Source organism: Paramormyrops kingsleyae, chromosome 20 (assembly GCF_048594095.1).
Source record: "Paramormyrops kingsleyae isolate MSU_618 chromosome 20, PKINGS_0.4, whole genome shotgun sequence".
NCBI lineage: Eukaryota > Metazoa > Chordata > Actinopteri > Osteoglossiformes > Mormyridae > Paramormyrops > Paramormyrops kingsleyae.
Window position 1 is genome coordinate 5763375 of NC_132816.1, and position 25816 is coordinate 5789190.

Here is a 25816-nt window from a genome sequence, read left to right on the forward strand (position 1 = left end):
CAAAAACACTAACCACTCAGACAGCATTCTCTTCCACCAGCTTCCCCATAGAGATTCTGGGACAATCATCAAAGACACAGAACCATGGAAAAGATCCCATGTTCTTTAACTGCTTCAGGCTCAGAAGAGAATGCCACACTTCCTCATCGTGGCCAGCATGACCAAACACTTTCAAAATGCATTTCTCCAGTCAGAAACTACAGAAACGATCCCTGAAAGTATAGTCTTAACATAAAAGCTTCATGCTCGCAGACTCCTCTGAAGATTGAAGCAGTTTCATCCACGGTGTCTCTGTTCTTCAAGAACGTGACCTGCCTTCATCTTCCTTTGTACAGTATATAGTGCAGGATGGCCCCAATGAGCCACTGTTGAAAGTGGGAAAAAAACTAGATAATCTGACGTGCTCACTCTGCAGAATTGTCCATTTGTAGAACCACACACGCACTCATGCACTGACGTTGCGTACCTAGATGAGACAGATGACAAAAGTAGAAAAGCAGAGATTCAGACACTTGGACACATGCAATAGCAATGAATATGACACCAAAGGGGATAAATCAAGACATGTCAAATCATTAAAAATGGTTCAGTCTTTTTAATCTTATTGATTGCCACTGCCACAAGAACCAGTAACCAGGCTGAGTAGCGGCAAGTATCGCTGATATGTTGATGGAGAGTCTCAGCCACAGGTGTTAGAATTGCTGATTATATAACAGCCCTAACGAGCAATGGGACAGATGACAGAAATGAAATAAGGTTGAACAAACAATAGGTACTTTAATAACATCACCCATACCTGCGTCTACCAAACACCCAAAATTAATTTAGATCTGCTTCAGAGAATAGTCAACAGCTGCTTTATTAAAATCAATGAGAACCAAGTTCTGAAGCTGTCTATTCAGAACTTCCAAAAAAAGCTCATCGGAATTACCCATTATTTGTTGGCGAAAACACTAACCACTCAGACAGCATTCTCTTCCACCAGCTTCCCCATAGAGATTCTGGTACAATCATCAAAGACACAGAACCATAGAAAAGATCCCATGTTCTTTACCTGCTTCATGCTCAGAAGAGAATGCCATACTTCCTCATCGTGGCCAGCATGACCAAACACTTTCATAATGCATTTCTCCAGTCAGAAACTACAGAAACGATCCCTGAAAGTATAGTCTTAACATAAAAGCTTCATGCTCGCAGACTCCTCTGAAGATTGAAGCAGTTTCATCCACGGTGTCTCTGTTCTTCAAGAACGTGACCTGCCTTCATCTTCCTTTGTACAGTATATAGTGCAGGATGGCCCCAATGAGCCACTGTTGAAAGTGGGAAAAAAACTAGATAATCTGACGTGCTCACTCTGCAGAATTGTCCATTTGTAGAACCACACACGCACTCATGCACTGACGTTGCGTACCTAGATGAGACAGATGACAAAAGTAGAAAAGCAGAGATTCAGACACTTGGACACATGCAATAGCAATGAATATGACACCAAAGGGGATAAATCAAGACATGTCAAATAATTAAAAATGGTTCAGTCTTTTTAATCTCATTGATTGCCACTGCCACAAGAACCAGTAACCAGGCTGAGTAGCGGCAAGTATCGCTGATATGTTGATGGAGAGTCTCAGCCACAGGTGTTAGAATTGCTGATTATATAACAGCCCTAACGAGCAATGGGACAGATGACAGAAATGAAATAAGGTTGAACAAACAATAGGTACTTTAATAACATCACCCATACCTGTGCCTACCAAACACCCAAAATTAATTTAGATCTGCTTCAGAGAATAGTCAACAGCTGTTTTATAAAAATCAGTGAGAACCAAGTTCTGAAGCTGTCTATTCAGAATTTCCAAAAAATAGCACATTGGAATTACTCATTATTTGTTGGCGAAAACACTAACCACTCAGACAGCATTCTCTTCCACCAGCTTCCCCATAGAGATTCTGGCACAATCATCAAAGACACAGAACCATGGAAAAGATCCCATGTTCTTTAACTGCTTCATGCTCAGAAGAGAATGCCACACTTCCTCATCGTGGCCAGCATGACCAAACACTTTCAAAATGCATTTCTCCAGTCAGAAACTACAGAAACGATCCCTGAAAGTATAGTCTTAACATAAAAGTTTCATGCTCGCAGACTCCTCTGAAGATTGAAGCAGTTTCATCCACGGTGTCTCTGTTCTTCAAGAACGTGACCTGCCTTCATCTTCCTTTGTACAGTATATAGTGCAGGATGGCCCCAATGAGCCACTGTTGAAAGTGGGAAAAAAAACTAGATAATCTGACGTGCTCACTCTGCAGAATTGTCCATTTGTAGAACCACACACGCACTCATGCACTGACGTTGCGTACCTAGATGAGACAGATGACAAAAGTAGAAAAGCAGAGATTCAGACACTTGGACACATGCAATAGCAATGAATATGACACCAAAGGGGATAAATCAAGACATGTCAAATCATTAAAAATGGTTCAGTCTTTTTAATCTCATTGATTGCCACTGCCACAAGAACCAGTAACCAGGCTGAGTAGCGGCAAGTATCGCTGATATGTTGATGGAGAGTCTCAGCCACAGGTGTTAGAATTGCTGATTATATAACAGCCCTAACGAGCAATGGGACAGATGACAGAAATGAAATAAGGTTGAACAAACAATAGGTACTTTAATAACATCACCCATACCTGCGCCTACCAAACACCCAAAATTAATTTAGATCTGCTTCAGAGAATAGTCAACAGCTGTTTTATAAAAATCAGTGAGAAAAAAGTTCTGAAGCTGTCTATTCAGAATTTCCAAAAAATAGCACATTGGAATTACTCATTATTTGTTGGCGAAAACACTAACCACTCAGACAGCATTCTCTTCCACCAGCTTCCCCATAGAGATTCTGGCACAATCATCAAAGACACAGAACCATGGAAAAGATCCCATGTTCTTTAACTGCTTCATGCTCAGAAGAGAATGCCACACTTCCTCATCGTGGCCAGCATGACCAAACACTTTCAAAATGCATTTCTCCAGTCAGAAACTACAGAAACGATCCCTGAAAGTATAGTCTTAACATAAAAGTTTCATGCTCGCAGACTCCTCTGAAGATTGAAGCAGTTTCATCCACGGTGTCTCTGTTCTTCAAGAACGTGACCTGCCTTCATCTTCCTTTGTACAGTATATAGTGCAGGATGGCCCCAATGAGCCACTGTTGAAAGTGGGAAAAAAACTAGATAATCTGACGTGCTCACTCTGCAGAATTGTCCATTTGTAGAACCACACACGCACTCATGCACTGACGTTGCGTACCTAGATGAGACAGATGACAAAAGTAGAAAAGCAGAGATTCAGACACTTGGACACATGCAATAGCAATGAATATGACACCAAAGGGGATAAATCAAGACATGTCAAATCATTAAAAATGGTTCAGTCTTTTTAATCTCATTGATTGCCACTGCCACAAGAACCAGTAACCAGGCTGAGTAGCGGCAAGTATCGCTGATATGTTGATGGAGAGTCTCAGCCACAGTTGTTAGAATTGCTGATTATATAACAGCCCTAACGAGCAATGGGACAGATGACAGAAATGAAATAAGGTTGAACAAACAATAGGTACTTTAATAACATCACCCATACCTGCGCCTACCAAACACCCAAAATTAATTTAGATCTGCTTCAGAGAATAGTCAACAGCTGTTTTATAAAAATCAGTGAGAAAAAAGTTCTGAAGCTGTCTATTCAGAATTTCCAAAAAATAGCACATTGGAATTACTCATTATTTGTTGGCGAAAACACTAACCACTCAGACAGCATTCTCTTCCACCAGCTTCCCCATAGAGATTCTGGCACAATCATCAAAGACACAGAACCATGGAAAAGATCCCATGTTCTTTAACTGCTTCATGCTCAGAAGAGAATGCCACACTTCCTCATCGTGGCCAGCATGACCAAACACTTTCAAAATGCATTTCTCCAGTCAGAAACTACAGAAACGATCCCTGAAAGTATAGTCTTAACATAAAAGTTTCATGCTCGCAGACTCCTCTGAAGATTGAAGCAGTTTCATCCACGGTGTCTCTGTTCTTCAAGAACGTGACCTGCCTTCATCTTCCTTTGTACAGTATATGGTGCAGGATGGCCCCAATGAGCCACTGTTGAAAGTGGGAAAAAAACTAGATAATCTGACGTGCTCACTCTGCAGAATTGTCCATTTGTAGAACCACACACGCACTCATGCACTGACGTTGCGTACCTAGATGAGACAGATGACAAAAGTAGAAAAGCAGAGATTCAGACACTTGGACACATGCAATAGCAATGAATATGACACCAAAGGGGATAAATCAAGACATGTCAAATCATTAAAAATGGTTCAGTCTTTTTAATCTCATTGATTGCCACTGCCACAAGAACCAGTAACCAGGCTGAGTAGCGGCAAGTATCGCTGATATGTTGATGGAGAGTCTCAGCCACAGTTGTTAGAATTGCTGATTATATAACAGCCCTAACGAGCAATGGGACAGATGACAGAAATGAAATAAGGTTGAACAAACAATAGGTACTTTAATAACATCACCCATACCTGCGCCTACCAAACACCCAAAATTAATTTAGATCTGCTTCAGAGAATAGTCAACAGCTGTTTTATAAAAATCAGTGAGAAAAAAGTTCTGAAGCTGTCTATTCAGAATTTCCAAAAAATAGCACATTGGAATTACTCATTATTTGTTGGCGAAAACACTAACCACTCAGACAGCATTCTCTTCCACCAGCTTCCCCATAGAGATTCTGGCACAATCATCAAAGACACAGAACCATGGAAAAGATCCCATGTTCTTTAACTGCTTCATGCTCAGAAGAGAATGCCACACTTCCTCATCGTGGCCAGCATGACCAAACACTTTCAAAATGCATTTCTCCAGTCAGAAACTACAGAAACGATTCCTGAAAGTATAGTCTTAACATAAAAGTTTCATGCTCGCAGACTCCTCTGAAGATTGAAGCAGTTTCATCCACGGTGTCTCTGTTCTTCAAGAACGTGACCTGCCTTCATCTTCCTTTGTACAGTATATAGTGCAGGATGGCCCCAATGAGCCACTGTTGAAAGTGGGAAAAAAACTAGATAATCTGACGTGCTCACTCTGCAGAATTGTCCATTTGTAGAACCACACACGCACTCATGCACTGACGTTGCGTACCTAGATGAGACAGATGACAAAAGTAGAAAAGCAGAGATTCAGACACTTGGACACATGCAATAGCAATGAATATGACACCAAAGGGGATAAATCAAGACATGTCAAATCATTAAAAATGGTTCAGTCTTTTTAATCTCATTGATTGCCACTGCCACAAGAACCAGTAACCAGGCTGAGTAGCGGCAAGTATCGCTGATATGTTGATGAAGAGTCTCAGCCACAGGTGTTAGAATTGCTGATTATATAACAGCCCTAACGAGCAATGGGACAGATGACAGAAATGAAATAAGGTTGAACAAATAGGTACTTTAATAACATCACCCATACCTGTGCCTACCAAACACCCAAAATTAATTTAGATCTGCTTCAGAGAATAGTCAACAGCTGTTTTATAAAAATCAGTGAGAACCAAGTTCTGAAGCTGTCTATTCAGAATTTCCAAAAAATAGCACATTGGAATTACCCATTATTTGTTGGCGAAAACACTAACCACTCAGACAGCATTCTCTTCCACCAGCTTCCCCATAGAGATTCTGGCACAATCATCAAAGACACAGAACCATGGAAAAGATCCCATGTTCTTTAACTGCTTCATGCTCAGAAGAGAATGCCACACTTCCTCATCGTGGCCAGCATGACCAAACACTTTCAAAATGCATTTCTCCAGTCAGAAACTACAGAAACGATCCCTGAAAGTATAGTCTTAACATAAAAGTTTCATGCTCGCAGACTCCTCTGAAGATTGAAGCAGTTTCATCCACGGTGTCTCTGTTCTTCAAGAACGTGACCTGCCTTCATCTTCCTTTGTACAGTATATAGTGCAGGATGGCCCCAATGAGCCACTGTTGAAAGTGGGAAAAAAACTAGATAATCTGACGTGCTCACTCTGCAGAATTGTCCATTTGTAGAACCACACACGCACTCATGCACTGACGTTGCGTACCTAGATGAGACAGATGACAAAAGTAGAAAAGCAGAGATTCAGACACTTGGACACATGCAATAGCAATGAATATGACACCAAAGGGGATAAATCAAGACATGTCAAATCATTAAAAATGGTTCAGTCTTTTTAATCTCATTGATTGCCACTGCCACAAGAACCAGTAACCAGGCTGAGTAGCGGCAAGTATCGCTGATATGTTGATGGAGAGTCTCAGCCACAGTTGTTAGAATTGCTGATTATATAACAGCCCTAACGAGCAATGGGACAGATGACAGAAATGAAATAAGGTTGAACAAACAATAGGTACTTTAATAACATCACCCATACCTGCGCCTACCAAACACCCAAAATTAATTTAGATCTGCTTCAGAGAATAGTCAACAGCTGTTTTATAAAAATCAGTGAGAAAAAAGTTCTGAAGCTGTCTATTCAGAATTTCCAAAAAATAGCACATTGGAATTACTCATTATTTGTTGGCGAAAACACTAACCACTCAGACAGCATTCTCTTCCACCAGCTTCCCCATAGAGATTCTAGCACAATCATCAAAGACACAGAACCATGGAAAAGATCCCATGTTCTTTAACTGCTTCATGCTCAGAAGAGAATGCCACACTTCCTCATCGTGGCCAGCATGACCAAACACTTTCAAAATGCATTTCTCCAGTCAGAAACTACAGAAACGATTCCTGAAAGTATAGTCTTAACATAAAAGTTTCATGCTCGCAGACTCCTCTGAAGATTGAAGCAGTTTCATCCACGGTGTCTCTGTTCTTCAAGAACGTGACCTGCCTTCATCTTCCTTTGTACAGTATATAGTGCAGGATGGCCCCAATGAGCCACTGTTGAAAGTGGGAAAAAAACTAGATAATCTGACGTGCTCACTCTGCAGAATTGTCCATTTGTAGAACCACACACGCACTCATGCACTGACGTTGCGTACCTAGATGAGACAGATGACAAAAGTAGAAAAGCAGAGATTCAGACACTTGGACACATGCAATAGCAATGAATATGACACCAAAGGGGATAAATCAAGACATGTCAAATCATTAAAAATGGTTCAGTCTTTTTAATCTTATTGATTGCCACTGCCACAAGAACCAGTAACCAGGCTGAGTAGCGGCAAGTATCGCTGATATGTTGATGGAGAGTCTCAGCCACAGGTGTTAGAATTGCTGATTATATAACAGCCCTAACGAGCAATGGGACAGATGACAGAAATGAAATAAGGTTGAACAAACAATAGGTACTTTAATAACATCACCCATACCTGTGCCTACCAAACACCCAAAATTAATTTAGATCTGCTTCAGAGAATAGTCAACAGCTGTTTTATAAAAATCAGTGAGAACCAAGTTCTGAAGCTGTCTATTCAGAATTTCCAAAAAATAGCACATTGGAATTACCCATTATTTGTTGGCGAAAACACTAACCACTCAGACAGCATTCTCTTCCACCAGCTTCCCCATAGAGATTCTGGCACAATCATCAAAGACACAGAACCATGGAAAAGATCCCATGTTCTTTAACTGCTTCATGCTCAGAAGAGAATGCCACACTTCCTCATCGTGGCCAGCATGACCAAACACTTTCTAAATGCATTTCTCCAGTCAGAAACTACAGAAACGATCCCTGAAAGTATAGTCTTAACATAAAAGTTTCATGCTCGCAGACTCCTCTGAAGATTGAAGCAGTTTCATCCACGGTGTCTCTGTTCTTCAAGAACGTGACCTGCCTTCATCTTCCTTTGTACAGTATATAGTGCAGGATGGCCCCAATGAGCCACTGTTGAAAGTGGGAAAAAAACTAGATAATCTGACGTGCTCACTCTGCAGAATTGTCCATTTGTAGAACCACACACGCACTCATGCACTGACGTTGCGTACCTAGATGAGACAGATGACAAAAGTAGAAAAGCAGAGATTCAGACACTTGGACACATGCAATAGCAATGAATATGACACCAAAGGGGATAAATCAAGACATGTCAAATCATTAAAAATGGTTCAGTCTTTTTAATCTCATTGATTGCCACTGCCACAAGAACCAGTAACCAGGCTGAGTAGCGGCAAGTATCGCTGATATGTTGATGGAGAGTCTCAGCCACAGGTGTTAGAATTGCTGATTATATAACAGCCCTAACGAGCAATGGGACAGATGACAGAAATGAAATAAGGTTGAACAAACAATAGGTACTTTAATAACATCACCCATACCTGTGCCTACCAAACACCCAAAATTAATTTAGATCTGCTTCAGAGAATAGTCAACAGCTGTTTTATAAAAATCAGTGAGAACCAAGTTCTGAAGCTTTCTATTCAGAATTTCCAAAAAATAGTACATTGGAATTACTCATTATTTGTTGGCGAAAACACTAACCACTCAGACAGCATTCTCTTCCACCAGCTTCCCCATAGAGATTCTGGCACAATCATCAAAGACACAGAACCATGGAAAAGATCCCATGTTCTTTAACTGCTTCATGCTCAGAAGAGAATGCCACACTTCCTCATCGTGGCCAGCATGACCAAACACTTTCAAAATGCATTTCTCCAGTCAGAAACTACAGAAACGATCCCTGAAAGTATAGTCTTAACATAAAAGTTTCATGCTCGCAGACTCCTCTGAAGATTGAAGCAGTTTCATCCACGGTGTCTCTGTTCTTCAAGAACGTGACCTGCCTTCATCTTCCTTTGTACAGTATATAGTGCAGGATGGCCCCAATGAGCCACTGTTGAAAGTGGGAAAAAAACTAGATAATCTGACGTGCTCACTCTGCAGAATTGTCCATTTGTAGAACCACACACGCACTCATGCACTGACGTTGCGTACCTAGATGAGACAGATGACAAAAGTAGAAAAGCAGAGATTCAGACACTTGGACACATGCAATAGCAATGAATATGACACCAAAGGGGATAAATCAAGACATGTCAAATCATTAAAAATGGTTCAGTCTTTTTAATCTTATTGATTGCCACTGCCACAAGAACCAGTAACCAGGCTGAGTAGCGGCAAGTATCGCTGATATGTTGATGGAGAGTCTCAGCCACAGGTGTTAGAATTGCTGATTATATAACAGCCCTAACGAGCAATGGGACAGATGACAGAAATGAAATAAGGTTGAACAAACAATAGGTACTTTAATAACATCACCCATACCTGCGTCTACCAAACACCCAAAATTAATTTAGATCTGCTTCAGAGAATAGTCAACAGCTGCTTTATTAAAATCAATGAGAACCAAGTTCTGAAGCTGTCTATTCAGAACTTCCAAAAAAAGCTCATCGGAATTACCCATTATTTGTTGGCGAAAACACTAACCACTCAGACAGCATTCTCTTCCACCAGCTTCCCCATAGAGATTCTGGTACAATCATCAAAGACACAGAACCATAGAAAAGATCCCATGTTCTTTACCTGCTTCATGCTCAGAAGAGAATGCCATACTTCCTCATCGTGGCCAGCATGACCAAACACTTTCATCATGCATTTCTCCAGTCAGAAACTACAGAAACGATCCCTGAAAGTATAGTCTTAACATAAAAGCTTCATGCTCGCAGACTCCTCTGAAGATTGAAGCAGTTTCATCCACGGTGTCTCTGTTCTTCAAGAACGTGACCTGCCTTCATCTTCCTTTGTACAGTATATAGTGCAGGATGGCCCCAATGAGCCACTGTTGAAAGTGGGAAAAAAACTAGATAATCTGACGTGCTCACTCTGCAGAATTGTCCATTTGTAGAACCACACACGCACTCATGCACTGACGTTGCGTACCTAGATGAGACAGATGACAAAAGTAGAAAAGCAGAGATTCAGACACTTGGACACATGCAATAGCAATGAATATGACACCAAAGGGGATAAATCAAGACATGTCAAATAATTAAAAATGGTTCAGTCTTTTTAATCTCATTGATTGCCACTGCCACAAGAACCAGTAACCAGGCTGAGTAGCGGCAAGTATCGCTGATATGTTGATGGAGAGTCTCAGCCACAGGTGTTAGAATTGCTGATTATATAACAGCCCTAACGAGCAATGGGACAGATGACAGAAATGAAATAAGGTTGAACAAACAATAGGTACTTTAATAACATCACCCATACCTGTGCCTACCAAACACCCAAAATTAATTTAGATCTGCTTCAGAGAATAGTCAACAGCTGTTTTATAAAAATCAGTGAGAACCAAGTTCTGAAGCTGTCTATTCAGAATTTCCAAAAAATAGCACATTGGAATTACTCATTATTTGTTGACGAAAACACTAACCACTCAGACAGCATTCTCTTCCACCAGCTTCCCCATAGAGATTCTGGCACAATCATCAAAGACACAGAACCATGGAAAAGATCCCATGTTCTTTAACTGCTTCATGCTCAGAAGAGAATGCCACACTTCCTCATCGTGGCCAGCATGACCAAACACTTTCAAAATGCATTTCTCCAGTCAGAAACTACAGAAACGATCCCTGAAAGTATAGTCTTAACATAAAAGTTTCATGCTCGCAGACTCCTCTGAAGATTGAAGCAGTTTCATCCACGGTGTCTCTGTTCTTCAAGAACGTGACCTGCCTTCATCTTCCTTTGTACAGTATATAGTGCAGGATGGCCCCAATGAGCCACTGTTGAAAGTGGGGAAAAAAACTAGATAATCTGACGTGCTCACTCTGCAGAATTGTCCATTTGTAGAACCACACACGCACTCATGCACTGACGTTGCGTACCTAGATGAGACAGATGACAAAAGTAGAAAAGCAGAGATTCAGACACTTGGACACATGCAATAGCAATGAATATGACACCAAAGGGGATAAATCAAGACATGTCAAATCATTAAAAATGGTTCAGTCTTTTTAATCTCATTGATTGCCACTGCCACAAGAACCAGTAACCAGGCTGAGTAGCGGCAAGTATCGCTGATATGTTGATGGAGAGTCTCAGCCACAGGTGTTAGAATTGCTGATTATATAACAGCCCTAACGAGCAATGGGACAGATGACAGAAATGAAATAAGGTTGAACAAACAATAGGTACTTTAATAACATCACCCATACCTGCGCCTACCAAACACCCAAAATTAATTTAGATCTGCTTCAGAGAATAGTCAACAGCTGTTTTATAAAAATCAGTGAGAAAAAAGTTCTGAAGCTGTCTATTCAGAATTTCCAAAAAATAGCACATTGGAATTACTCATTATTTGTTGGCAAAAACACTAACCACTCAGACAGCATTCTCTTCCACCAGCTTCCCCATAGAGATTCTGGGACAATCATCAAAGACACAGAACCATGGAAAAGATCCCATGTTCTTTAACTGCTTCATGCTCAGAAGAGAATACCACACTTCCTCATCGTGGTCAGCATGACCAAACACTTTCAAAATGCATTTCTCCAGTCAGAAACTACAGAAACGATCCCTGAAAGTATAGTCTTAACATAAAAGCTTCATGCTCGCAGACTCCTCTGAAGATTGAAGCAGTTTCATCCACGGTGTCTCTGTTCTTCAAGAACGTGACCTGCCTTCATCTTCCTTTGTACAGTATATAGTGCAGGATGGCCCCAATGAGCCACTGTTGAAAGTGGGAAAAAAACTAGATAATCTGACGTGCTCACTCTGCAGAATTGTCCATTTGTAGAACCACACACGCACTCATGCACTGACGTTGCGTACCTAGATGAGACAGATGACAAAAGTAGAAAAGCAGAGATTCAGACACTTGGACACATGCAATAGCAATGAATATGACACCAAAGGGGATAAATCAAGACATGTCAAATAATTAAAAATGGTTCAGTCTTTTTAATCTCATTGATTGCCACTGCCACAAGAACCAGTAACCAGGCTGAGTAGCGGCAAGTATCGCTGATATGTTGATGGAGAGTCTCAGCCACAGGTGTTAGAATTGCTGATTATATAACAGCCCTAACGAGCAATGGGACAGATGACAGAAATGAAATAAGGTTGAACAAACAATAGGTACTTTAATAACATCACCCATACCTGTGCCTACCAAACACCCAAAATTAATTTAGATCTGCTTCAGAGAATAGTCAACAGCTGTTTTATAAAAATCAGTGAGAACCAAGTTCTGAAGCTGTCTATTCAGAATTTCCAAAAAATAGCACATTGGAATTACTCATTATTTGTTGACGAAAACACTAACCACTCAGACAGCATTCTCTTCCACCAGCTTCCCCATAGAGATTCTGGCACAATCATCAAAGACACAGAACCATGGAAAAGATCCCATGTTCTTTAACTGCTTCATGCTCAGAAGAGAATGCCACACTTCCTCATCGTGGCCAGCATGACCAAACACTTTCAAAATGCATTTCTCCAGTCAGAAACTACAGAAACGATCCCTGAAAGTATAGTCTTAACATAAAAGTTTCATGCTCGCAGACTCCTCTGAAGATTGAAGCAGTTTCATCCACGGTGTCTCTGTTCTTCAAGAACGTGACCTGCCTTCATCTTCCTTTGTACAGTATATAGTGCAGGATGGCCCCAATGAGCCACTGTTGAAAGTGGGGAAAAAAACTAGATAATCTGACGTGCTCACTCTGCAGAATTGTCCATTTGTAGAACCACACACGCACTCATGCACTGACGTTGCGTACCTAGATGAGACAGATGACAAAAGTAGAAAAGCAGAGATTCAGACACTTGGACACATGCAATAGCAATGAATATGACACCAAAGGGGATAAATCAAGACATGTCAAATCATTAAAAATGGTTCAGTCTTTTTAATCTCATTGATTGCCACTGCCACAAGAACCAGTAACCAGGCTGAGTAGCGGCAAGTATCGCTGATATGTTGATGGAGAGTCTCAGCCACAGGTGTTAGAATTGCTGATTATATAACAGCCCTAACGAGCAATGGGACAGATGACAGAAATGAAATAAGGTTGAACAAACAATAGGTACTTTAATAACATCACCCATACCTGCGCCTACCAAACACCCAAAATTAATTTAGATCTGCTTCAGAGAATAGTCAACAGCTGTTTTATAAAAATCAGTGAGAAAAAAGTTCTGAAGCTGTCTATTCAGAATTTCCAAAAAATAGCACATTGGAATTACTCATTATTTGTTGGCAAAAACACTAACCACTCAGACAGCATTCTCTTCCACCAGCTTCCCCATAGAGATTCTGGGACAATCATCAAAGACACAGAACCATGGAAAAGATCCCATGTTCTTTAACTGCTTCATGCTCAGAAGAGAATGCCACACTTCCTCATCGTGGTCAGCATGACCAAACACTTTCAAAATGCATTTCTCCAGTCAGAAACTACAGAAACGATCCCTGAAAGTATAGTCTTAACATAAAAGCTTCATGCTCGCAGACTCCTCTGAAGATTGAAGCAGTTTCATCCACGGTGTCTCTGTTCTTCAAGAACGTGACCTGCCTTCATCTTCCTTTGTACAGTATATAGTGCAGGATGGCCCCAATGAGCCACTGTTGAAAGTGGGAAAAAAACTAGATAATCTGACGTGCTCACTCTGCAGAATTGTCCATTTGTAGAACCACACACGCACTCATGCACTGACGTTGCGTACCTAGATGAGACAGATGACAAAAGTAGAAAAGCAGAGATTCAGACACTTGGACACATGCAATAGCAATGAATATGACACCAAAGGGGATAAATCAAGACATGTCAAATCATTAAAAATGGTTCAGTCTTTTTAATCTCATTGATTGCCACTGCCACAAGAACCAGTAACCAGGCTGAGTAGCGGCAAGTATCGCTGATATGTTGATGGAGAGTCTCAGCCACAGGTGTTAGAATTGCTGATTATATAACAGCCCTAACGAGCAATGGGACAGATGACAGAAATGAAATAAGGTTGAACAAACAATAGGTACTTTAATAACATCACCCATACCTGCGCCTACCAAACACCCAAAATTAATTTAGATCTGCTTCAGAGAATAGTCAACAGCTGTTTTATAAAAATCAGTGAGAAAAAAGTTCTGAAGCTGTCTATTCAGAATTTCCAAAAAATAGCACATTGGAATTACTCATTATTTGTTGGCGAAAACACTAACCACTCAGACAGCATTCTCTTCCACCAGCTTCCCCATAGAGATTCTGGTACAATCATCAAAGACACAGAACCATGGAAAAGATCCCATGTTCTTTAACTGCTTCATGCTCAGAAGAGAATGCCACACTTCCTCATCGTGGCCAGCATGACCAAACACTTTCAAAATGCATTTCTCCAGTCAGAAACTACAGAAACGATCCCTGAAAGTATAGTCTTAACATAAAAGTTTCATGCTCGCAGACTCCTCTGAAGATTGAAGCAGTTTCATCCACGGTGTCTCTGTTCTTCAAGAACGTGACCTGCCTTCATCTTCCTTTGTACAGTATATAGTGCAGGATGGCCCCAATGAGCCACTGTTGAAAGTGGGAAAAAAACTAGATAATCTGACGTGCTCACTCTGCAGAATTGTCCATTTGTAGAACCACACACGCACTGACGTTGCGTACCTAGATGAGACAGATGACAAAGTAGAAAAGGAGAGATGCAGACACTTGGACACATGCAATAGCAATGAATATGACACCAAAGGGGATAAATCAAGACATGTCAAATCATTAAAAATGGTTCAGTCTTTTTAATCTCATTGATTGCCCCTGCCACAAGAACCAGTAACCAGGCTGAGTAGCGGCAAGTATCGCTGATATGTTGATGGAGAGTCTCAGCCACAGGTGTTAGAATTGCTGATTATATAACAGCCCTAACGAGCAATGGGACAGATGACAGAAATGAAATAAGGTTGAACAAACAATAGGCACTTCAATAACATCACCCATACCTGCGTCTACCAAACACCCAAAATTAATTTAGATCTGCTTCAGAGAATAGTCAACAGCTGCTTTATTAAAATCAATGAGAACCAAGTTCTGAAGCTGTCTATTCAGAATTTCCAAAAAAAGCTCATCGGAATTACCCATTATTTGTTGGCGAAAACACTAACCACTCAGACAGCATTCTCTTCCACCAGCTTCCCCATAGAGATTCTGGTACAATCATCAAAGACACAGAACCATAGAAAAGATCCCATGTTCTTTACCTGCTTCATGCTCAGAAGAGAATGCCATACTTCCTCATCGTGGCCAGCATGACCAAACACTTTCATAATGCATTTCTCCAGTCAGAAACTACAGAAACGATCCCTGAAAGTATAGTCTTAACATAAAAGCTTCATGCTCGCAGACTCCTCTGAAGATTGAAGCAGTTTCATCCACGGTGTCTCTGTTCTTCAAGAACGTGACCTGCCTTCATCTTCCTTTGTACGGTATATAGTGCAGGATGGCCCCAATGAGCCACTGTTGAAAGTGGGAAAAAAACTAGATAATCTGACGTGCTCACTCTGCAGAATTGTCCATTTGTAGAACCACACACGCACTCATGCACTGACGTTGCGTACCTAGATGAGACAGATGACAAAAGTAGAAAAGCAGAGATTCAGACACTTGGACACATGCAATAGCAATGAATATGACACCAAAGGGGATAAATCAAGACATGTCAAATAATTAAAAATGGTTCAGTCTTTTTAATCTCATTGATTGCCACTGCCACAAGAACCAGTAACCAGGCTGAGTAGCGGCAAGTATCGCTGATATGTTGATGGAGAGTCTCAGCCACAGGTGTTAGAATTGCTGATTATATAACAGCCCTAACGAGCAATGGGACAGATGACAGAAATGAAATAAGGTTGAACAAACAATAGGTACTTTAATAACATCACCCATACCTGTGCCTACCAAACACCCAAAATTAATTTAGATCTGCTTCAGAGAATAGTCAACAGCTGTTTTATAAAAATCAGTGAGAACCAAGTTCTGAAGCTGTCTATTCAGAATTTCCAAAAAATAGCACATTGGAATTACCCATTATTTGTTGGCGAAAACACTAACCACTCAGACAGCATTCTCTTCCACCAGCTTCCCCATAGAGATTCTGGCACAATCATCAAAGACACAGAACCATGGAAAAGATCCCATGTTCTTTAACTGCTTCATGCTCAGAAGAGAATGCCACACTTCCTCATCGTGGCCAGCATGACCAAACACTTTCAAAATGCATTTCTCCAGTCAGAAACTACAGAAACGATCCCTGAAAGTATAGTCTTAACATAAAAGTTTCATGCTCGCAGACTCCTCTGAAGATTGAAGCAGTTTCATCCACGGTGTCTCTGTTCTTCAAGAACGTGACCTGCCTTCATCTTCCTTTGTACAGTATATAGTGCAGGATGGCCCCAATGAGCCACTGTTGAAAGTGGGAAAAAAACTAGATAATCTGACGTGCTCACTCTGCAGAATTGTCCATTTGTAGAACCACACACGCACTCATGCACTGACGTTGCGTACCTAGATGAGACAGATGACAAAAGTAGAAAAGCAGAGATTCAGACACTTGGACACATGCAATAGCAATGAATATGACACCAAAGGGGATAAATCAAGATATGTCAAATCATTAAAAATGGTTCAGTCTTTTTAATCTCATTGATTGCCACTGCCACAAGAACCAGTAACCAGGCTGAGTAGCGGCAAGTATCGCTGATATGTTGATGGAGAGTCTCAGCCACAGGTGTTAGAATTGCTGATTATATAACAGCCCTAACGAGCAATGGGACAGATGACAGAAATGAAATAAGGTTGAACAAACAATAGGTACTTTAATAACATCACCCATACCTGCGCCTACCAAACACCCAAAATTAATTTAGATCTGCTTCAGAGAATAGTCAACAGCTGTTTTATAAAAATCAGTGAGAAAAAAGTTCTGAAGCTGTCTATTCAGAATTTCCAAAAAAAAGCACATTGGAATTACCCATTATTTGTTGGCGAAAACACTAACCACTCAGACAGCATTCTCTTCCACCAGCTTCCCCATAGAGATTCTGGCACAATCATCAAAGACACAGAACCATGGAAAAGATCCCATGTTCTTTAACTGCTTCATGCTCAGAAGAGAATGCCACACTTCCTCATCGTGGCCAGCATGACCAAACACTTTCAAAATGCATTTCTCCAGTCAGAAACTACAGAAACGATCCCTGAAAGTATAGTCTTAACATAAAAGTTTCATGCTCGCAGACTCCTCTGAAGATTGAAGCAGTTTCATCCACGGTGTCTCTGTTCTTCAAGAACGTGACCTGCCTTCATCTTCCTTTGTACAGTATATAGTGCAGGATGGCCCCAATGAGCCACTGTTGAAAGTGGGAAAAAAACTAGATAATCTGACGTGCTCACTCTGCAGAATTGTCCATTTGTAGAACCACACACGCACTGACGTTGCGTACCTAGATGAGACAGATGACAAAGTAGAAAAGGAGAGATGCAGACACTTGGACACATGCAATAGCAATGAATATGACACCAAAGGGGATAAATCAAGACATGTCAAATCATTAAAAATGGTTCAGTCTTTTTAATCTCATTGATTGCCCCTGCCACAAGAACCAGTAACCAGGCTGAGTAGCGGCAAGTATCGCTGATATGTTGATGGAGAGTCTCAGCCACAGGTGTTAGAATTGCTGATTATATAACAGCCCTAACGAGCAATGGGACAGATGACAGAAATGAAATAAGGTTGAACAAACAATAGGCACTTCAATAACATCACCCATACCTGCGTCTACCAAACACCCAAAATTAATTTAGATCTGCTTCAGAGAATAGTCAACAGCTGCTTTATTAAAATCAATGAGAACCAAGTTCTGAAGCTGTCTATTCAGAATTTCCAAAAAAAGCTCATCGGAATTACCCATTATTTGTTGGCGAAAACACTAACCACTCAGACAGCATTCTCTTCCACCAGCTTCCCCATAGAGATTCTGGTACAATCATCAAAGACACAGAACCATAGAAAAGATCCCATGTTCTTTACCTGCTTCATGCTCAGAAGAGAATGCCATACTTCCTCATCGTGGCCAGCATGACCAAACACTTTCATAATGCATTTCTCCAGTCAGAAACTACAGAAACGATCCCTGAAAGTATAGTCTTAACATAAAAGCTTCATGCTCGCAGACTCCTCTGAAGATTGAAGCAGTTTCATCCACGGTGTCTCTGTTCTTCAAGAACGTGACCTGCCTTCATCTTCCTTTGTACGGTATATAGTGCAGGATGGCCCCAATGAGCCACTGTTGAAAGTGGGAAAAAAACTAGATAATCTGACGTGCTCACTCTGCAGAATTGTCCATTTGTAGAACCACACACGCACTCATGCACTGACGTTGCGTACCTAGATGAGACAGATGACAAAAGTAGAAAAGCAGAGATTCAGACACTTGGACACATGCAATAGCAATGAATATGACACCAAAGGGGATAAATCAAGACATGTCAAATAATTAAAAATGGTTCAGTCTTTTTAATCTCATTGATTGCCACTGCCACAAGAACCAGTAACCAGGCTGAGTAGCGGCAAGTATCGCTGATATGTTGATGGAGAGTCTCAGCCACAGGTGTTAGAATTGCTGATTATATAACAGCCCTAACGAGCAATGGGACAGATGACAGAAATGAAATAAGGTTGAACAAACAATAGGTACTTTAATAACATCACCCATACCTGTGCCTACCAAACACCCAAAATTAATTTAGATCTGCTTCAGAGAATAGTCAACAGCTGTTTTATAAAAATCAGTGAGAACCAAGTTCTGAAGCTGTCTATTCAGAATTTCCAAAAAATAGCACATTGGAATTACCCATTATTTGTTGGCGAAAACACTAACCACTCAGACAGCATTCTCTTCCACCAGCTTCCCCATAGAGATTCTGGCACAATCATCAAAGACACAGAACCATGGAAAAGATCCCATGTTCTTTAACTGCTTCATGCTCAGAAGAGAATGCCACACTTCCTCATCGTGGCCAGCATGACCAAACACTTTCAAAATGCATTTCTCCAGTCAGAAACTACAGAAACGATCCCTGAAAGTATAGTCTTAACATAAAAGTTTCATGCTCGCAGACTCCTCTGAAGATTGAAGCAGTTTCATCCACGGTGTCTCTGTTCTTCAAGAACGTGACCTGCCTTCATCTTCCTTTGTACAGTATATAGTGCAGGATGGCCCCAATGAGCCACTGTTGAAAGTGGGAAAAAAACTAGATAATCTGACGTGCTCACTCTGCAGAATTGTCCATTTGTAGAACCACACACGCACTCATGCACTGACGTTGCGTACCTAGATGAGACAGATGACAAAAGTAGAAAAGCAGAGATTCAGACACTTGGACACATGCAATAGCAATGAATATGACACCAAAGGGGATAAATCAAGATATGTCAAATCATTAAAAATGGTTCAGTCTTTTTAATCTCATTGATTGCCACTGCCACAAGAACCAGTAACCAGGCTGAGTAGCGGCAAGTATCGCTGATATGTTGATGGAGAGTCTCAGCCACAGGTGTTAGAATTGCTGATTATATAACAGCCCTAACGAGCAATGGGACAGATGACAGAAATGAAATAAGGTTGAACAAACAATAGGTACTTTAATAACATCACCCATACCTGCGCCTACCAAACACCCAAAATTAATTTAGATCTGCTTCAGAGAATAGTCAACAGCTGTTTTATAAAAATCAGTGAGAAAAAAGTTCTGAAGCTGTCTATTCAGAATTTCCAAAAAAAAGCACATTGGAATTACCCATTATTTGTTGGCGAAAACACTAACCACTCAGACAGCATTCTCTTCCACCAGCTTCCCCATAGAGATTCTGGCACAATCATCAAAGACACAGAACCATGGAAAAGATCCCATGTTCTTTAACTGCTTCATGCTCAGAAGAGAATGCCACACTTCCTCATCGTGGCCAGCATGACCAAACACTTTCAAAATGCATTTCTCCAGTCAGAAACTACAGAAACGATCCCTGAAAGTATAGTCTTAACATAAAAGTTTCATGCTCGCAGACTCCTCTGAAGATTGAAGCAGTTTCATCCACGGTGTCTCTGTTCTTCAAGAACGTGACCTGCCTTCATCTTCCTTTGTACAGTATATAGTGCAGGATGGCCCCAATGAGCCACTGTTGAAAGTGGGAAAAAAACTAGATAATCTGACGTGCTCACTCTGCAGAATTGTCCATTTGTAGAACCACACACGCACTCATGCACTGACGTTGCGTACCTAGATGAGACAGATGACAAAAGTAGAAAAGCAGAGATTCAGACACTTGGACACATGCAATAGCAATGAATATGACACCAAAGGGGATAAATCAAGACATGTCAAATCATTAAAAATGGTTCAGTCTTTTTAATCTCATTGATTGCCACTGCCACAAGAACCAGTAACCAGGCTGAGTAGCGGCAAGTATCGCTGATATGTTGATGGAGAGTCTCAGCCACAGGTGTTAGAATTGCTGATTATATAACAGCCCTAACGAGCAATGGGACAGATGACAGAAATGAAATAAGGTTGAACAAACAATAGGTACTTTAATAACATCACCCATACCTGCGCCTACCAAACACCCAAAATTAATTTAGATCTGCTTCAGAGAATAGTCAACAGCTGTTTTATAAAAATCAGTGAGAAAAAAGTTCTGAAGCTGTCTATTCAGAATTTCCAAAAAAAAGCACATTGGAATTACCCATTATTTGTTGGCGAAAACACTAACCACTCAGACAGCATTCTCTTCCACCAGCTTCCCCATAGAGATTCTGGCACAATCATCAAAGACACAGAACCATGGAAAAGATCCCATGTTCTTTAACTGCTTCATGCTCAGAAGAGAATGCCACACTTCCTCATCGTGGCCAGCATGACCAAACACTTTCAAAATGCATTTCTCCAGTCAGAAACTACAGAAACGATCCCTGAAAGTATAGTCTTAACATAAAAGTTTCATGCTCGCAGACTCCTCTGAAGATTGAAGCAGTTTCATCCACGGTGTCTCTGTTCTTCAAGAACGTGACCTGCCTTCATCTTCCTTTGTACAGTATATAGTGCAGGATGGCCCCAATGAGCCACTGTTGAAAGTGGGAAAAAAACTAGATAATCTGACGTGCTCACTCTGCAGAATTGTCCATTTGTAGAACCACACACGCACTCATGCACTGACGTTGCGTACCTAGATGAGACAGATGACAAAAGTAGAAAAGCAGAGATTCAGACACTTGGACACATGCAATAGCAATGAATATGACACCAAAGGGGATAAATCAAGACATGTCAAATCATTAAAAATGGTTCAGTCTTTTTAATCTCATTGATTGCCACTGCCACAAGAACCAGTAACCAGGCTGAGTAGCGGCAAGTATCGCTGATATGTTGATGGAGAGTCTCAGCCACAGGTGTTAGAATTGCTGATTATATAACAGCCCTAACGAGCAATGGGACAGATGACAGAAATGAAATAAGGTTGAACAAACAATAGGTACTTTAATAACATCACCCATACCTGCGCCTACCAAACACCCAAAATTAATTTAGATCTGCTTCAGAGAATAGTCAACAGCTGTTTTATAAAAATCAGTGAGAAAAAAGTTCTGAAGCTGTCTATTCAGAATTTCCAAAAAAAAGCACATTGGAATTACCCATTATTTGTTGGCGAAAACACTAACCACTCAGACAGCATTCTCTTCCACCAGCTTCCCCATAGAGATTCTGGCACAATCATCAAAGACACAGAACCATGGAAAAGATCCCATGTTCTTTAACTGCTTCATGCTCAGAAGAGAATGCCACACTTCCTCATCGTGGCCAGCATGACCAAACACTTTCAAAATGCATTTCTCCAGTCAGAAACTACAGAAACGATCCCTGAAAGTATAGTCTTAACATAAAAGTTTCATGCTCGCAGACTCCTCTGAAGATTGAAGCAGTTTCATCCACGGTGTCTCTGTTCTTCAAGAACGTGACCTGCCTTCATCTTCCTTTGTACAGTATATAGTGCAGGATGGCCCCAATGAGCCACTGTTGAAAGTTGAGATATACGTAAAGAAACTGCGTTAAACGCATTTTATGTGGATGGACTTACATTTGTATTTACTTCAGAAAGATATATCAAATGCCACATTCAGTAAGACTTTCTACATCAAGGTTATCTTTGAAATGAAAATATTCTGTGGAAAAAAGTTAGAAATGAAAAGAATTGTGATCCAGAGCTAACCTTCAAAACAATTTTTAAAAGTATTTCTTATAAGGCAACAGACTTGTTCACAGCAAGTTTCTGAAAGCATGGGTAACTAAAGTTCTAAACTGGGAAAAAAACTAGATAATCTGACGTGCTCACTCTGCAGAATTGTCCATTTGTAGAACCACACACGCACTCATGCACTGACGTTGCGTACCTAGATGAGACAGATGACAAAAGTAGAAAAGCAGAGATTCAGACACTTGGACACATGCAATAGCAATGAATATGACACCAAAGGGGATAAATCAAGACATGTCAAATCATTAAAAATGGTTCAGTCTTTTTAATCTCATTGATTGCCACTGCCACAAAAACCAGTAACCAGGCTGAGTAGCGGCAAGTATCGCTGATATGTTGATGGAGAGTCTCAGCCACAGGTGTTAGAATTGCTGATTATATAACAGCCCTAACGAGCAATGGGACAGATGACAGAAATGAAATAAGGTTGAACAAACAATAGGTACTTTAATAACATCACCCATACCTGCGCCTACCAAACACCCAAAATTAATTTAGATCTGCTTCAGAGAATAGTCAACAGCTGTTTTATAAAAATCAATGAGAACCAAGTTCTGAAGCTGTCTATTCAGAATTTCCAAAAAAAAGCACATTGGAATTACCCATTATTTGTTGGCGAAAACACTAACCACTCAGACAGCATTCTCTTCCACCAGCTTCCCCATAGAGATTCTGGCACAATCATCAAAGACACAGAACCATGGAAAAGATCCCATGTTCTTTAACTGCTTCATGCTCAGAAGAGAATGCCACACTTCCTCATCGCGGCCAGCATGACCAAACACTTTGAAAATGCATTTCTCCAATCAGAAACTACAGAAACGATCCCTGAAAGTATAGTCTTAACATAAAAGTTTCATGCTCGCAGACTCCTCTGAAGATTGAAGCAGTTTCATCCACGGTGTCTCTGTTCTTCAAGAACGTGACCTGCCTTCATCTTCCTTTGTACAGTATATAGTGCAGGATGGCCCCAATGAGCCACTGTTGAAAGTTGAGATATACGTAAAGAAACTGCGTTAAACGCATTTTATGTGGATGGACTTACATTTGTATTTACTTCAGAAAGACATATCAAATGCCACATTCAGTAAGACTTTCTACATCAAGGTTATCATTTAAATGAAAATATTCTGTGGAAAAATGTTTGAAATGAAAAGAATTGTGATCCAGAGCTAACCTTCAAAACAATTTTTAAAACTATTTCTTATAAGGCAACAGACTTGTTCACGGCAAGTTTCTGAAAGCATGGGTAACTAAAGTTCTAAACTGGGAAAAAAACTAGATAATCTGACGTGCTCACTCTGCAGAATTGTCCATTTGTAGAACCACACACGCACTCATGCACTGACGTTGCGTACCTAGATGAGACAGATGACAAAAGTAGAAAAGCAGAGATTCAGACACTTGGACACATGCAATAGCAATGAATATGACACCAAAGGGGATAAATCAAGACATGTCAAATCATTAAAAATGGTTCAGTCTTTTTAATCTCATTGATTGCCACTGCCACAAAAACCAGTAACCAGGCTGAGTAGCGGCAAGTATCGCTGATATGTTGATGGAGAGTCTCAGCCACAGGTGTTAGAATTGCTGATTATATAACAGCCCTAACGAGCAATGGGACAGATGACAGAAATGAAATAAGGTTGAACAAACAATAGGTACTTTAATAACATCACCCATACCTGCGCCTACCAAACACCCAAAATTAATTTAGATCTGCTTCAGAGAATAGTCAACAGCTGTTTTATAAAAATCAATGAGAACCAAGTTCTGAAGCTGTCTATTCAGAATTTCCAAAAAAAAGCACATTGGAATTACCCATTATTTGTTGGCGAAAACACTAACCACTCAGACAGCATTCTCTTCCACCAGCTTCCCCATAGAGATTCTGGCACAATCATCAAAGACACAGAACCATGGAAAAGATCCCATGTTCTTTAACTGCTTCATGCTCAGAAGAGAATGCCACACTTCCTCATCGCGGCCAGCATGACCAAACACTTTGAAAATGCATTTCTCCAATCAGAAACTACAGAAACGATCCCTGAAAGTATAGTCTTAACATAAAAGTTTCATGCTCGCAGTCTCCTCTGAAGATTGAAGCATTTTCATCCATGGTGTCTCTGGTCTTCAAGAACGCTAGCTGGTGTCCTGCCCCCTCGTTAATCCTGCATGGATTCCCCATGTTTACCAGCTGTTTCTGATTGTTGTCATTAGTCCATTGTATTTCGTCCGCGTTTCCGTTTGCTTCCCCAGTCCAGTCATTTAAGAGTGTGGTTCTGATGGTTTGAGCTCTATCTTGATATCAGTTTCTGTAGCAGCTCCCGTTCAGAGCACGCTTAGGGCAGCTTTAGCTCGCCTTCAGCTGGATGTCCCACACAGAGACCATGTGATCTTATCTGTTGCCCAGCATCGTCTGATAATTGTCCGGTGTCCCATTGCCCAGATTTCGCTTGGGTGCTTACAGAGACATCTCGCTCAGCAGTGTCTTCTGGGACAAGGGCTCCTCTGCTTCCCCAGATTCTTCCGGCTCTAAACCTAGAAGCACCTGAAAGCTGTTAGGTACAGTCAGTTCAGGTGATGCTGTCTCTGTAAAATGTGTACGACTCTTTTCTACATATATGATCTACGTTCACCCAGCTCTCTCGACCTACCTGTTCATCATTATCCCGCCTCCCCACTTGTAACGTACACACCGTCTCCCTAAATGGCGTATTAGCTCTCTCCCTTAACTCATTGTTGTGTTTTGATGAGAGCCAGTTGCTCCTCGAGGTCACGAACCTGGATCATGAGTGAGTCCAATACACAGGCATCCAGAAGGGCAAACATCTTGCAAACACAACACTGCGCTGGCCCCATAATTACCTAACTCACTATGACCCCGTCCTTTAATCCCAGCCCAGTATATTAATATAGCGTATTTAACTTTAGCTAAACTAAAGCGAAGTTGCTCTAGGGAGGCCAAAAAACCACAAAAAACCCTCTCAAAGCAGGTTACTGCCGGAGCAGGAAAAAAAGTGGAAAATGTCCTGCCAGCCCCGACCGGCGACTGAGCAAAGCTCAGGAGCAACTGTCCTTTCCGAGTTAATGTTACTGACCTTAGATAATATTACCCTGCATGTTTTGTTCTCTTAACAATAAAGAACTTTGTCTTAAATTGTATTTTATATTCCTTTTTATTCAGACCGAGAGAAACACTTTACAACTTTCTTTTTCTCCCTCCTTGTCTATCCTCCTGTGTCTAGTAACAGTACTGACCCCTAGTGGCCTGAGGTACAACACTACGTATATAATCACACCGCAGGTGTTTGTAGACAAGGTATGTGGACAGAAACGCCGCTTGCGCGACACCCGCAGCTATCGATAAATTTACACCGGCCTCAAGAAACAGATGATCGTACCTACCTGGGAGGACCTATAAGGTTCATGTTGATCTAAAAACATTCACAAAATAACTCCATAATAATG

General features: G+C 40.8%; 26 non-coding genes across 26 annotated transcripts; all 26 read right to left on the reverse strand.

The window, feature by feature from the left end:
* Positions 1 to 11: 11 nt before the first annotated feature.
* LOC140581379 (small nucleolar RNA U3) lies at positions 12 to 228 on the reverse strand. Its single transcript, XR_011984462.1, has one exon. It is a non-coding gene; the product is annotated as a small nucleolar RNA U3 (small nucleolar RNA).
* Positions 229 to 956: 728 nt separating this feature from the next.
* On the reverse strand, positions 957 to 1173 carry LOC140581392 (small nucleolar RNA U3). The gene has a single exon (XR_011984473.1). It is a non-coding gene; the product is annotated as a small nucleolar RNA U3 (small nucleolar RNA).
* A 729-nt stretch (positions 1174 to 1902) lies between these two features.
* On the reverse strand, positions 1903 to 2119 carry LOC140581410 (small nucleolar RNA U3). The gene has a single exon (XR_011984491.1). It is a non-coding gene; the product is annotated as a small nucleolar RNA U3 (small nucleolar RNA).
* A 730-nt stretch (positions 2120 to 2849) lies between these two features.
* LOC140581411 (small nucleolar RNA U3) lies at positions 2850 to 3066 on the reverse strand. Its single transcript, XR_011984492.1, has one exon. It is a non-coding gene; the product is annotated as a small nucleolar RNA U3 (small nucleolar RNA).
* Positions 3067 to 3795: 729 nt separating this feature from the next.
* LOC140581412 (small nucleolar RNA U3) lies at positions 3796 to 4012 on the reverse strand. The gene has a single exon (XR_011984493.1). It is a non-coding gene; the product is annotated as a small nucleolar RNA U3 (small nucleolar RNA).
* A 729-nt stretch (positions 4013 to 4741) lies between these two features.
* LOC140581398 (small nucleolar RNA U3) lies at positions 4742 to 4958 on the reverse strand. The gene has a single exon (XR_011984479.1). It is a non-coding gene; the product is annotated as a small nucleolar RNA U3 (small nucleolar RNA).
* Positions 4959 to 5684: 726 nt separating this feature from the next.
* Positions 5685 to 5901, reverse strand: LOC140581413 (small nucleolar RNA U3). Its single transcript, XR_011984494.1, has one exon. It is a non-coding gene; the product is annotated as a small nucleolar RNA U3 (small nucleolar RNA).
* Positions 5902 to 6630: 729 nt separating this feature from the next.
* Positions 6631 to 6847, reverse strand: LOC140581423 (small nucleolar RNA U3). The gene has a single exon (XR_011984504.1). It is a non-coding gene; the product is annotated as a small nucleolar RNA U3 (small nucleolar RNA).
* A 729-nt stretch (positions 6848 to 7576) lies between these two features.
* LOC140581402 (small nucleolar RNA U3) lies at positions 7577 to 7793 on the reverse strand. The gene has a single exon (XR_011984483.1). It is a non-coding gene; the product is annotated as a small nucleolar RNA U3 (small nucleolar RNA).
* Positions 7794 to 8522: 729 nt separating this feature from the next.
* On the reverse strand, positions 8523 to 8739 carry LOC140581414 (small nucleolar RNA U3). Its single transcript, XR_011984495.1, has one exon. It is a non-coding gene; the product is annotated as a small nucleolar RNA U3 (small nucleolar RNA).
* Positions 8740 to 9467: 728 nt separating this feature from the next.
* On the reverse strand, positions 9468 to 9684 carry LOC140581396 (small nucleolar RNA U3). The gene has a single exon (XR_011984477.1). It is a non-coding gene; the product is annotated as a small nucleolar RNA U3 (small nucleolar RNA).
* A 729-nt stretch (positions 9685 to 10413) lies between these two features.
* On the reverse strand, positions 10414 to 10630 carry LOC140581415 (small nucleolar RNA U3). Its single transcript, XR_011984496.1, has one exon. It is a non-coding gene; the product is annotated as a small nucleolar RNA U3 (small nucleolar RNA).
* A 730-nt stretch (positions 10631 to 11360) lies between these two features.
* On the reverse strand, positions 11361 to 11577 carry LOC140581400 (small nucleolar RNA U3). Its single transcript, XR_011984481.1, has one exon. It is a non-coding gene; the product is annotated as a small nucleolar RNA U3 (small nucleolar RNA).
* A 729-nt stretch (positions 11578 to 12306) lies between these two features.
* LOC140581416 (small nucleolar RNA U3) lies at positions 12307 to 12523 on the reverse strand. The gene has a single exon (XR_011984497.1). It is a non-coding gene; the product is annotated as a small nucleolar RNA U3 (small nucleolar RNA).
* A 730-nt stretch (positions 12524 to 13253) lies between these two features.
* On the reverse strand, positions 13254 to 13470 carry LOC140581395 (small nucleolar RNA U3). The gene has a single exon (XR_011984476.1). It is a non-coding gene; the product is annotated as a small nucleolar RNA U3 (small nucleolar RNA).
* A 729-nt stretch (positions 13471 to 14199) lies between these two features.
* On the reverse strand, positions 14200 to 14416 carry LOC140581399 (small nucleolar RNA U3). The gene has a single exon (XR_011984480.1). It is a non-coding gene; the product is annotated as a small nucleolar RNA U3 (small nucleolar RNA).
* A 719-nt stretch (positions 14417 to 15135) lies between these two features.
* LOC140581393 (small nucleolar RNA U3) lies at positions 15136 to 15352 on the reverse strand. The gene has a single exon (XR_011984474.1). It is a non-coding gene; the product is annotated as a small nucleolar RNA U3 (small nucleolar RNA).
* A 729-nt stretch (positions 15353 to 16081) lies between these two features.
* LOC140581417 (small nucleolar RNA U3) lies at positions 16082 to 16298 on the reverse strand. Its single transcript, XR_011984498.1, has one exon. It is a non-coding gene; the product is annotated as a small nucleolar RNA U3 (small nucleolar RNA).
* A 729-nt stretch (positions 16299 to 17027) lies between these two features.
* LOC140581418 (small nucleolar RNA U3) lies at positions 17028 to 17244 on the reverse strand. Its single transcript, XR_011984499.1, has one exon. It is a non-coding gene; the product is annotated as a small nucleolar RNA U3 (small nucleolar RNA).
* Positions 17245 to 17963: 719 nt separating this feature from the next.
* LOC140581394 (small nucleolar RNA U3) lies at positions 17964 to 18180 on the reverse strand. The gene has a single exon (XR_011984475.1). It is a non-coding gene; the product is annotated as a small nucleolar RNA U3 (small nucleolar RNA).
* A 729-nt stretch (positions 18181 to 18909) lies between these two features.
* On the reverse strand, positions 18910 to 19126 carry LOC140581419 (small nucleolar RNA U3). Its single transcript, XR_011984500.1, has one exon. It is a non-coding gene; the product is annotated as a small nucleolar RNA U3 (small nucleolar RNA).
* Positions 19127 to 19855: 729 nt separating this feature from the next.
* Positions 19856 to 20072, reverse strand: LOC140581420 (small nucleolar RNA U3). The gene has a single exon (XR_011984501.1). It is a non-coding gene; the product is annotated as a small nucleolar RNA U3 (small nucleolar RNA).
* A 729-nt stretch (positions 20073 to 20801) lies between these two features.
* LOC140581421 (small nucleolar RNA U3) lies at positions 20802 to 21018 on the reverse strand. Its single transcript, XR_011984502.1, has one exon. It is a non-coding gene; the product is annotated as a small nucleolar RNA U3 (small nucleolar RNA).
* Positions 21019 to 21747: 729 nt separating this feature from the next.
* On the reverse strand, positions 21748 to 21964 carry LOC140581422 (small nucleolar RNA U3). Its single transcript, XR_011984503.1, has one exon. It is a non-coding gene; the product is annotated as a small nucleolar RNA U3 (small nucleolar RNA).
* Positions 21965 to 22969: 1005 nt separating this feature from the next.
* On the reverse strand, positions 22970 to 23186 carry LOC140581377 (small nucleolar RNA U3). Its single transcript, XR_011984460.1, has one exon. It is a non-coding gene; the product is annotated as a small nucleolar RNA U3 (small nucleolar RNA).
* A 1005-nt stretch (positions 23187 to 24191) lies between these two features.
* LOC111850841 (small nucleolar RNA U3) lies at positions 24192 to 24408 on the reverse strand. The gene has a single exon (XR_002839892.2). It is a non-coding gene; the product is annotated as a small nucleolar RNA U3 (small nucleolar RNA).
* Between the last annotated feature and the right edge of the window lie 1408 nt (positions 24409 to 25816).